The sequence below is a fragment of the Brienomyrus brachyistius genome, chromosome 16 (genome assembly GCF_023856365.1).
Source record: "Brienomyrus brachyistius isolate T26 chromosome 16, BBRACH_0.4, whole genome shotgun sequence".
In the NCBI taxonomy this organism is placed as follows: Eukaryota; Metazoa; Chordata; class Actinopteri; order Osteoglossiformes; family Mormyridae; genus Brienomyrus; species Brienomyrus brachyistius.
In genome coordinates, this window is record NC_064548.1 from 27,548,828 (window position 1) to 27,561,875 (window position 13,048).

The following is a 13,048-nucleotide window of genomic DNA, read 5'->3' on the forward strand; positions in this document are numbered from 1 at the left end:
GACATAATAATTGGTGGCTTGGATTCAAACCAGTAAGGATGAAAAAAAAAGTTTGTCCCAGAAATGAATAGGACAGGTGGTCCCAGCATCTGGGAAGACAAGATCTGCGGCAGCATCCAGCAAAATTCTTTCACCTTGCAAGCAAATTGGCAATGTGAGAAAATATTGAAAGTGTAAACGATCGTGACAATCATAGCATAGAAGCCACCAAGGACACGTTCATCCCCAGCCTTTGTAATTGCTGTAATAGGAGGAGGGACATCTGGATGCATGCCTATAAATTGTTGGAGTGTTATTTAAAGGTTTTTTATGACCCAAATGGCGAAGCCCATTTTTCTGGATGCATCTAAAGATTTATCGGTGTATGCTGTATACTTATGGGGAGCCTCAACTGCAGTTTATCCTTTGATAGCAATTACAGGCTTAATTTGGATAAACAAAGGATGCAGCTAGAATGTTAAGAAGCTATGTGTACACTGCATTTGTAAAAGGGCATCAGAGATGAACTGGTGACCTCTGGGGTTGTTGTATTGAGAGTCCTTTGCAGAAAGGGTCAGCAGGTTAAATCAGCCTGTCAACTGGAGGTCAGGTGAACCAAATAAGAAATCCTCGCTGTACATGCTCCTTAACCCACCAGCAGTCCCCTTACCCCACCAACGAGCACAGGCCTTAATGCCACTGATAGTGAAGAGGGCAACTTACACCTACGTGGTGCCATGCCCGTTATGCTCTCCTGTAAGACATACCAAAGGAAGCACTGAAGAAGGTTTCGGACAGTTTTAGAAGTCGGCCGGGTAACCCTACCACCCGTGCTGCCTGAGGACGGCGGCTAAGGAGAGAGTGGTAGGTCACTATGAACGGAAATTGCCTGAATGCAAAAGACAGACAGTATGTCCTCCTCTGCATTTTAAATACTACTCGCTGTTTTATATGCGTGGCACATAATAACGACGAGAACATTGCATTTTAATTTATTCATCTGCACGACATGACCATTCCATTGGTCATCTCATTTTCTGTGAGAAGGCGATCCTCAGTCTGCACGTACTTTAAAACAGTTACGCCCGCATTAGAGTAAATATAAGTCATCATTTTCATATCCATTTTTCATGCTCTCAAAGCCATATTTCAGTTGTCATTTAATATCAGAGCCACCCATATTTTATTCTAAAGCCTTACGACTCTCCTGGTATAAGTGCGCTCACGCTATTCGCTTCCCTCGTGCGGATAGCTGGTGTTTTCCCTTCATACATGTGAGGGGACTTTGGCAGTCAGGAGCCTCGCATGCTGTGCCATGCAGACAAGGTCAATTTTTGAAATTAACGGTTCTCGCAGGCCAGCAATCCCTGCAGGTGACAAACTGCACCTCGAATAATATGACGCAGCAAGCACAGCAACCCGAATTACTACGCCCATGTCATTTCAAAATGTGTGCAGGCAGGATTCAGTGGTCTGGGTCCAAAACGAAACATAAAACAAAAATGCAATCTCATGCCTACAGGTGACCTTGACCGTTCTTACTCACTTAATCTCATTACTGTGATGTCAGTTGACAGGAGAACTGAGGCTCCCGATCATAATTAGCAATATGGACTTTAAAAAAGCATCTCTTTTGTTGGTGTTGCTGCACTGCCAGAGTCTCTAGTGCATGCTAAAGCGACACAGCAGAGATTTTCACCCATGCAGCAGCGTCGCACACCCGGGATTATTAGGTCACTTCCCAGTGATTCCGTCGTGTCGCATTACTGGCTTTCAGAAGAGGATTTACATGTCTTCTGTGAATAGTCTCACACCTATAATGGGCACCGGGCATCTTGGTAAATTAACTTGCCCATTGCATTTATGCTCTTGTGGACTCTTGTGGACTTTGTGTCTCAGCATTGTGTTGCATAAAGAATGGATGTTCAGTGTGTTAATGCTCTTTTCTGGAAACGCAGGAGATTAAAGAGCATCCCGAGTTTCCAGCATTCACAGACATCCTCAGATGCTTGGCTTCTGTAAAGCGCTTTGCACTCCCACCCTCCACTTCTGATCCATGTTGCAGACGTGACATAAAGTTAAATATTGGGTGAATTCTTCTATGCCCATTAGCTTTAATTCTTCAAGAGTTTCTTTTTAAATATTCTCAAATTATGTGTTGCTTAGCGTCCACAGATCTGAAGATCCGAACCAGAGTCAGCAATATTTATTATCTTATTATGGGTTATATTTATTTATTCATGCAGTTATTTATTCTTTGACAGTACAGGAAGGCTGATATTCTTTGTGTGCACCTTTGCAGTTATTTATTAAGTATTCTCCCTCTCTTACTGAAAACGGAGCAGTGTGGATTTATGCTGTCTGGTCCGTCAGAAAGCATCACTGGCAGAGGTTTCAGAAACTTTCCACATTCATTATATATTTTGCTTCTCCCAGCCACTCTGCAGACACTAAACAGCAACACATTCTCTCTTTTGCTTCTCTCAGTTTATTATCAGTGGCAAGACCACGACTCCAGAAGAAAATGAGTACAAATGAATTTCCTGCTTGTTATTACCATCCGTGCTGATATTAGTAACATTACCCAGAGGTGCACTTCTAATTATCTCCTGCAAAGTGACACTTCCTACAAGACTCTCCTGGATTAAAGAACCAACCTTTGATCCGCATTTTAATTTCCCAAGGAAGGATTTTTTTTTTTTACTATTTTTAATAAATGGGGAAATGACTTAGATGCGGTGGTGATTAGCTATTACCAAAACACTGACGTACAAGGAGACTGAAAAAGCAGAAACCAAGGGAACAAGCAAGATTTAAACATGCTGGGTACATCTACACTGTACATTACTACACCCACATTTACACTCGGTAACTATGCATTTTGAATTCTGTCAAACGAGATTATGGTCAGGCAAAATCAAATGTCGTAATCTGGAAAGCATTGTGAAAGGTCTATAGTCTCTCTGATTTTGCCTAATCTTGCAATATTTATGAGTATTTCAGTAACAACGACTGAAATACAATAAACAGCATATTTGCTGTTATAATTGTGATACGCACCTTCAGTGGTCACTGGTAAATCCCTTCACATTGATTTTTATTGGAATCCTGTCTTCCGTGCTGATGTGCTCTTTCTGGAAATGTAAGTGCACATTTTCAATAAATGAGAGGCTGAGGATGTGGATGAAATGCTAGATATTGCAGAACCAAAGACTTCAGTTGTGCTATTTCATTAAGTTTTGTGGGTAACATTACACATCACATCTTCCTGATGTATCATACTTGACAGATTGTTGCCAATGAAAGATGCCAAAAGTGACGTTACATACTGACATCGATTTCAGAAGTCAGGCTATCAAAATATTAATTTGTATCAAGCTGTGTTTTTAGTGTTTGTCAAAAAATAATTGGTGCCTTTGGGACATTTACTGACAAAAAAAATTAAAAATCACGATATCACAATGGGGTAATGATTTCAAAATAAAGCATTTTTTTTCTAACATATTTTCTAATATTGTTAGATGATTTTAATCAAGGTTTTTTCTTGATAAAATGTGAATAAATGAATATGAAAAAATTTAGCAAAATACCGAACCCGGACTAGTTGCAGTCACATTTTGCCGTTTATCGGCGCATTGCGGTGATCCTCATGTCTGTCCTATAAGTCCCTAACCTTTCAGCTAAGGCTCCCGCTATTAGAGATACGCCTCAGGATTAAATTCTGCCCTCAGCTGTCCAAAGTGACAGAATTTCATTTCATCACTCCCTTCACCTCCCTAGTCGCATTAATAAATCTATTTCGGCTGCACAAACACCCCCACCTGACCATTGTCGAATTTTTTGTAAAGTTATTTTCAATTAGACTAGCAGCCCATGGACGTTTGCTTGAAAATGGAGTCTGTTCTCTTGGACGTTTATGGGCATCAAATATCTTCCATTGTTGTCTTTTATGAAGCTAGTGGGTACAATTGCTGCTTTTTAGAGTAAATCAGTTATATCAACTATTTGCTGTTTGATTAAATGGTATCACAGTTTCCATGCTTTTGTGGGCGTACTGATGTTCTCTTTGTTTACAAAGGCTAAAGTTTCATCCTACTCATAAAACTGTCACTTCCAGCAAGTTTTCTGGTATTATTTTTACCTTTCACTTCTTGTTTAAGAATCTATGCAAAGATATATCCTGGGAATATCGTTCTTGGCCATGCCATTTATTTATTAAATAGTCCTCCAGAATTGCTGAGTTGCTGTTTTTTGGCTCTGTTTAATGCATGGTAGCTTCTTGAGGAAATGTTAATGTTTTTGTGAAGTAATTAACATGGAAATGCAGTGCTGATGCTCTCGCCTCGTAAGGTACTTAATGAACATTTATAATAAGATCTGCATAATTAAAGCTGAATGCTCTGCACTATGCACAGAGGGCATCCTGGAACAGCTGACAAAAAGCTTCTGTGTATAGGTGAGAAGCCTGCCTGCTATCTATCTATCTATCTATCTATCTATCTATCTATCTATCTATCTATCTATCTATCTATCTATCTATCTATCTATCTATCTATCTATCTATCTATCTATCTATCTATCTAGTGTTTGTCTGCCTGCCTTTCAGTCTGCCTGTCCATCTGTCTGTCTGTCTGCCTGCCTTCCTGTCTGTCTGTCTTGTAAAGCCACAGTTTGTCAATATGAAAAAAGTGAATGCTGAAGAGAGCATTTGAACAATAAACCAGAAAAATTACATACTGTGGCAGTCTGTATGTTAATGAGTCTGTGGCAGCGTGTACCATATGTTAATGTGTCTGTGGCAGTGTGTATCATATGTTAATGTGTCTGTGGCAGTGTGTATCATATGTTAATGAGTCTGTGGCAGTGTGTACCATATGTTAATGAGTCTGTGGCAGCATGTACCATATGTTAATGAGTCTGTGGCAGCGTGTACCATATATTAATGTGTCTGTGGCAGTGTGTACCATATGTTAATGTGTCTGTGGCAGTGTGTATCATATGTTAATGAGTCTGTGGCAGTGTGTACCATATGTTAATGAGTCTGTGGCAGCATGTACCATATGTTAATGTGTCTGTGGCAGTGTGTATCATATGTTAATGAGTCTGTGGCAGTGTGTACCATATGTTAATGAGTCTGTGGCAGCATGTACCATATATTAATGTGTCTGTGGCAGTGTGTACCATATGTTAATGTGTCTGTGGCAGTGTGTATCATATGCTAATGAGTCTGTGGCAGTGTGTACCATATGTTAATGAGTCTGTGGCAGTGTGGACCATATGTTAATGAGTCTCTGGCAGCGTGTACCATATGTTAATGTGTCTGTGGCAGTGTGTATCATATGCTAATGAGTCTGTGGCAGTATGTACCATATGTTAATGAGTCTGTGGCAGTGTGTATCATATGTTAATGAGTCTCTGGCAGCGTGTACCATATGTTAATGAGTCTGTGGCAGTGTGGACCATATGTTAATGAGTCTCTGGCAGTGTGGACCATATGTTAATGAGTCTCTGGCAGTGTGTATCATATGTTAATGAGTCTGTGGCAGTGTGTATCATATGCTAATGAGTCTGTGGCAGTATGTACCATATGTTAATAAGTCTGTGGCAGTGTGTATCATATGTTAATGAGTCTCTGGCAGCGTGTACCATATGTTAATGAATCTGTGGCAGTGTGGACCATATGTTAATGAGTCTGTGGCAGTGTGTATTATATGCTAATGAGTCTGTGGCAGTATGCACCATATGTTAATGAGTCTGTGGCAGTGTGTATCATATGTTAATGAGTCTCTGGCAGCGTGTACCATATGTTAATGTGTCTGTGGCAGCATGTACTATATATTAATGTGTCTGTGGCAGCGTGTACCATATGTTAATGTGTCTGTGGCAGCATGTACCATATATTAATGTGTCTGTGGCAGCGTGTATCATATGTTAATGAGTCTCTGGCAGTGTGTATCATATGCTAATGAGTCTCTGGCAGTGTGTATCATATGCTAATGAGTCTCTGGCAGTGTGTATCATATGTTAATGAGTCTCTGGCAGTGTGTATCATATGCTAATGAGTCTCTGGCAGTGTGTATCATATGCTAATGAGACTGTGGCAGCATGTACCATATGTTAATGAATCTGTGGCAGTGTGGACCATATGTTAATGAGTCTGTGGCAGTGTGTATTATATGCTAATGAGTCTGTGGCAGTATGCACCATATGTTAATGAGTCTGTGGCAGTGTGTATCATATGTTAATGAGTCTCTGGCAGCGTGTACCATATGTTAATGTGTCTGTGGCAGCATGTACTATATATTAATGTGTCTGTGGCAGCGTGTACCATATGTTAATGTGTCTGTGGCAGCATGTATCATATGTTAATGAGTCTCTGGCAGTGTGTATCATATGCTAATGAGTCTCTGGCAGTGTGTATCATATGCTAATGAGTCTCTGGCAGTGTGTATCATATGTTAATGAGTCTCTGGCAGTGTGTATCATATGCTAATGAGTCTCTGGCAGTGTGTATCATATGCTAATTAGTCTGTGGCAGCATGTACCATATGTTAATGTGTCTGTGGCAGCATGTACCATATATTAATGTGTCTGTGGCAGCGTGTACCATATGCTAATGAGTCTGTGGCAGTGTGTATCATATGCTAATGAGTCTCTGGCAGTGTGTATCATATGCTAATGAGTCTCTGGCAGTGTGTATCATATGCTAATGAGTCTCTGGCAGTGTGTATCATATGCTAATGCGTCTACAGTAACTACAGTAACTTTTGCAGCCCAGTACAGTCACAGCTGTGTCATGGTTCTCGTGTCTCTAACAAATAAGCGACGATCATCTTCTGCCATGACGGGTTCCCCTAGGCGACAGGTTCCTAGCTGTGAGAATTGACTCCATAAGTCAGTCATGTTGCAGGTCATCGTCTTCCTCTTTTATCCTCAACCCTTCACAGTATTAAGGTTTTTGTCCAAAGCACTGGATCTTCTCATAATGTTCCAAAAATTAAGACTGACTCAGTTTCTTCAAGAAAAGTTCAGACTGGATTTAATGAATAATCCACTTGTTGGTTGATGGTACTGTATCACCCAAGTTGGAAGACATTAGTACTCTCCCTGTCCTTCTGCTCTGTTGTCCAGGTTTCACATTCATAAAGAGTCGCACAAATGTCACACTGCGAGGCGTTGCGAGGCTTTCTGACCTTTGCAGGACTCCTTCTGAAGGTTCTTTCTTGGCCCTTCACCTCAGCTCTGCCCGCTGCCAGTCTGTGGCGTGTTTCTTGACTGCTGGATCCTTTGTTGTTCTATCTATCGTTGGTAGTAGCTGATAACAGAGTCTAAGTCCTTCACTGATTCCATCCTGACTGTGGCTTTGATGGAGATTCTTCATCGTTATAATAAGATGCCATGATATGGGCCCATTTACCTGAGAATGTTTCACTGTCACATGGTCAACATGATTTTTTTCTAATAAGAAGGCAATAATAATAACAATAATAATCTTTATTATTGTTGTTGTTGTTACTATTATTATTATTGTTATTATTTATTTGCATAATTCTTACTGAAAATTGCTTTACCAGGTTTCCATTGACGACCGTGAAAGACAACAATAGGCGACATTGTTCTCTGCTTTTTTCATGAATGCCAGCTTTCTTCCCCTAACAAGGCACCAATCAGTAATATGAGAATCAATATCATTCATTTTATAGGAACAATCAATGTAGACTTTTATTGATTAATTTTTGATTTTATGTATTTCGTAATAAAAAGTGAGGAGAGCTTAGGATCACAGAGAGCCCAGTCCATGTCAGTGATGGTTCCCTAACCCCTGAGCTGCACACTGCTACAGTACGGCAACATAAAAAGGTACCTTATGCAAAATACAGCTGGCGTCTCTAATTCTATGGACACCAAATCCATAATGAGTGTTTCTCTCGACTTTTGAAATATGATTAAAAAGGCTTTGTGCCAGTATCAGGAAGGTTTCCATGTATGTATGTGTATGTGGTACAGTGACTTCCACGTATGTATGTGTATGTGGTACAGTGACTTCCACGTATGTATGTATATGTGGTACAGTGACTTCCACGTATGTATGTGTATGTGGTACAGTGACTTCCATGTATGTATGTGTATGTGGTACAGTGACTTCCATGTATGTATGTATATGTGGTACAGTGACTTGGTCGATGGAATTCTACTGTTCAGCTGCACCCATCACAGTAACTTGAATGTTGCCTGCCAAGTCTAATTTGCTATTGAACTGATTAAATAATTACGACAAAATACTTTTTAAAAGGGTAAAACAGTGCATAAAGCAATTCATTTCTAACCTGTATAAATCAATTCAATCAGCAGGTGGCAGTATTTGTTAGTGAGAATTGCGTTGAGTTTGCAAAAAATCATATCTTCCATCCATCCATCCATCCATTTTCCAAACCGCTTATCCTACTGGGTCGCGGGGGGTTCGGAGCCTATCCCGGATAGGCACGAGGCAGGGAATGAGGCAGGGAACAACCCAGGATGGGGGGCCAGCCCATCACAGGGCACAATCTTATTTCTTTTATATTATAAATGAAAAGTAATTATTACAGTGCAAACTAAACTGATAACAAAAAGGTATTTCATGTTGCATTGTTTGTGACATTAGCCTAATTATATAATTTTGGTGTCTCCCATCCAGGGGCTTGACCTTTCAGGGAGATGATTAATGTCATTTGTTTAAAAAAAGAAATTATAAAACAATATCTGTCAGCATTCCATGATGCATGTCCGGTATGTATGGAAGACATCACTCACAGTTCAGCAATTCTGGCCATGATCTCGATCTTCATTTATGAGAAACACTGATAACAAATGTAGGGGATCGTTCAAAAGCAGTAGTGGTTTACACTTTATGACATCATCAAAGCACAGATGGGTGATGTGCAGCCGAGGAATGCTCCAGGGGTTTCTAGAATAACCTCACTTAAATTGTATGATGGGTGGCAATACGAATTGAGTCTGCAATGCGCTGACAATATCCGAATCCTAATGATAGATGAGCAAGGCTTCTTCTATAGCATGAAATCAGCATCTAACTAGGGAGAAAACAGATATATAAAAAAACTCCATCTCTGTATAGCAGATACCCAATCAGACTGCTAAACATCTGCTATTGCACATTGTGTGAAAGTGATAAGCCATTCTTTTCTCTGTTCCCAGATCCAGTGCATAATTCTCTCCATTATTAACAATCACATCGCACCAAAATGGAAATGTCAGCCACTGGAGTAACAGCCCCGCTTCATTTATTCCTTATTCAGTGTTGTAAGAGATTTTAAATAGCTTCCCTATCTATTGATTTTATTTGTGTTTGATTGAGCTACTCATATTATGTCTATATGTGCACGCTGTGAGAATGATGCCTGCAAGATCAAATAACTCCATCAAACATTAATTCAATAGTACCTAGGAAATGCATCACATTGTTCTAATGAGCTGTAACACCCTGAAAACTGTGTGCCATTTATAAGGCCTACTGACTTGTTTAAAATATGAGGTCCTTTGCCCTACTAGTAATTCTCAGCATGCGTGCATTTAGAAATAACCTTGAGATCCACGGTCCAAAGTGAATACATACGGGAGACAAGGCCTGAGCTGCAAGCAGACCTGTCCATCTGTTCTGGACAATTGAAATGCCACTCCCCCGCTGGCTTTGAGGGGAGGGCGCTGGCCGTGGCCTGGCTGCTGGAGTAGCAGTCATCCTCAGCGGAACGGCAGGTGGCGAGGGCCAGCGCGGACCGGCGCGGCTGAACCCAGGGGCTGTCCTTCAACGCCCCACGGCACGGCAGAGTGCTGCACCACGGGCACATCATTTGCCGCTGGCAACATCCTGGCCTGTCAGAATGATCCATGGAAGGTCCTGAGGTCGCCCGTCTGGCGGGTGGCGAGTGATCAGGAACTCTCCAGCTTCCTCCTCTGGCCGTGCTGCTGCAGGCATCTTAAAGCTGATAATCTTACATCACTGCACTTCATTCACTGCCAAAGATTCAGAGGAACTTGTGTCCTCAGTGTCTCTTAACCACCACCTCTGTACCTCGGGGGACTAGACTATGCAGGGTACAGACCAGATTACTAGGTATGACCAATTGTGTACCCCACTGTAGTGCAGAGCGAGGCTGATACCCCATCAGATCTGATCTTCCTGTTAAGATTTTGCGGAAAGTCTTTACATTTCTTTTGCGTTGCACTATTTATTTCCAGAACAGGTGTTTCGTGGGAGTCACTTGATACCCAATATGGAAATATGGTTTAGCATATTGATTACATTTTTTTTCTCTGTAGATTGTATATTTTGAGGTTTCAGTTTAATCTTCAGAAAGTTTGGTATATTACAATGACATAAACAACATACAATTCATTATTTAATACAATATACGACACTGCATGACATACACAGAAAGCCATATCTGAAACAATGTCAAGTGAATGTTGTGTAATAACTGCACTGTCTGTGCCTGGCTGGGGTGGAGCACCATGTGCTGCCTGACAGGCACCGTGTCTGTGGATCGTGTCGGTCGATGCAGAAAATATTCCAGTGGTTGGTACAGTGTGTATTACTTGTCACACTACATGCAAATTCAAAATTATACAAAGATGAAACAATATTTGTTGATTTAGATATTTAGTCAGTGACTCTGAACAATGAAGTGTGTAAAGAATCGCTTTGGTTCTGTTTTGCAAAGACTAGAGATTGATTTACTTGTCATAGGGGTGATAGCATTATAAACTGCTAGGAGACCAGCACACAACAAGGCCTCCGTCGGATCATACTGTATCACACCTAACACGCAGCTCACACTAGGGACGATGCGATTTACTAGCTCTCCAGTGTGAACTGCTTCAGAAGTGAAGAGGCTGCATTTTCTTACTGCTCTCTGCTTTGTATCTGCCTTTCAGACAGACGCCGAGACTATAATCTGCATCGCTGAGGAGTGACTTTCTATCCCATTGCAGCTTCAAGCTAACTTGTAGATACACCAGCTTCAGTCCATTATGACAATGTTTTGGCTAATGTCACTAAAAACTGGGAATTAAGTAATAATACAACCAACATTCCTGGACGTAATATCCTCTTGCTCTGTTTAAATTTCTCTTTGAATATGAGGAAGTTAATGGGAAATGGGACTTGAAGTACTATTATGGGTTTGTGGTGTAGAGATCACTCCTAAATCTGTACTCTGCACTCTGTGTACACTGTATAGATTAGGCATGGCTATACCAAGTTTACATTCTTGATCATATAGGCATATTTATATTCATGAATTGTGAATGTAAGGGCGTCACCTTTGCTTTGCTTGACCTGGTGGCTTCATAATGAAGTTTGCTAGATCTCAACTAATTTAACTTTTTTTTTAAACGTTGCATTAGCCAGAAATATTTAGAGTCAACCCGAGCGAGAAAGGAGAGAATGAAAGTGGTGTGGGAAATGAGCAGCATTTAATAATAAAGTCATAAAACACAAGAATGTGTTTTCTATTATACATCCACAATTATGGATACAATTATCATGCTGTAAAATTTTTTTGGTAACACTTTACTTAAATCAGTCATATAAGTACATTATACATATTCTCATAATGTATTACGAAATACTTAACGCACTATAATACACTTTAAATACTTTCATAATGCATTATACTTACCGTTATTTATAGTGCATAGTTGACAGCATTCATAATACAGAATAAACATGGCTATAATGTGCTATGCCTTTTTATAAATATTTATCGGTGTTTATAATACTTTATGAATGCATTATAATGCATTATTAAGGTCTCTCTAATGTCATTTATATGTCTGTTGCCATCTTTTTTAAATGATTTTTAAATTTCTTCCCCATCTTCAAAAACATCCACCTACAATATATAATATATTAAAATATACATAATATATATATATAAATTAATATATAAATTAATATATAAATTAATATATAAAAAAAAGAAAATTGCATCTACTTCCCTGGAACTTTTCCTACAATTATATATTACAAAAGAAGACTATATCTTGCATGTGTGTGTGACTGGTGTGTGAGTGTGCCCTGCGATGGGCTGCCCCCCCATCCTGGGTTGTTCCCTGCCTCGTGCCCATTGCTTCCGGGATAGGCTCCAGACTCCCCGCGACCCAGAAGGATAAGCGGTTTGGATAATAGATGGATGGACTATCTCTGTGAGGACCGATAGCAAACAAAAAGCTATACCGGTGACATCCAGCAGAGGGCAGCATGTCCTCATAAGAGGCTACAGTTGAGAGATAATCTTGTACCGCTTCTAAAATTCATTTCTTCTCATGAGGAAAAAAGGAGAGCTATAAACAAATACCTTAGGGCAGTACTTACTAAAATATATTTAGCCTATATTAGGAATATTAACTGTTGGGATTTGGGGCCTATTTCCCAGTCGTCCGTTATTTAAATTATGCATTTAAAAGAGCATTAATAATGAGCCAACCATTCACTTTCATTATCACTGCGCTGAAAGAGCAGTGTACTCCCCTTGCTGTGGATCCACATCTCGCTCACTGACAAGGGATCAAAGTCGCACTGTAACCACCAGAAAGAGCAGTTCATTGGCAGCCCTCTTGCTAATTTTGGGGACACCGTGTGGGAACAGGTGTCAGATATTCCCACCCACCACTTATATAGTAGCTGACTGGCTGCATTCATTTCTCATATAAAATGGAATGACAGCCTAAGTGACCAGGAGCTTCACAGGCATGTGAAGATGTAGCCAGAATTCCGCACATAGACATTGACACAGATTAATAGCCATAGAGTGGAAATTAAAATTTCCATAACACACCAGATGGCAAATTAATGATCTGGGAGGACTGATCCAGCGCTGCCTGCGGTATTCCCATAAACCGGAATATGCGGTGATATCTGTGGTGTTTTTTGGTATTAAGGCCCCAGTATTGAGGTTCACATTTTATATGAATTAATTTGTATAGCGATTTTAAGATTTTGGGGGAATGACTTCCCACCATTAAAAAAGTACAAATTCTGTCATTTGTGTCAGAAAAAATCCTGTGG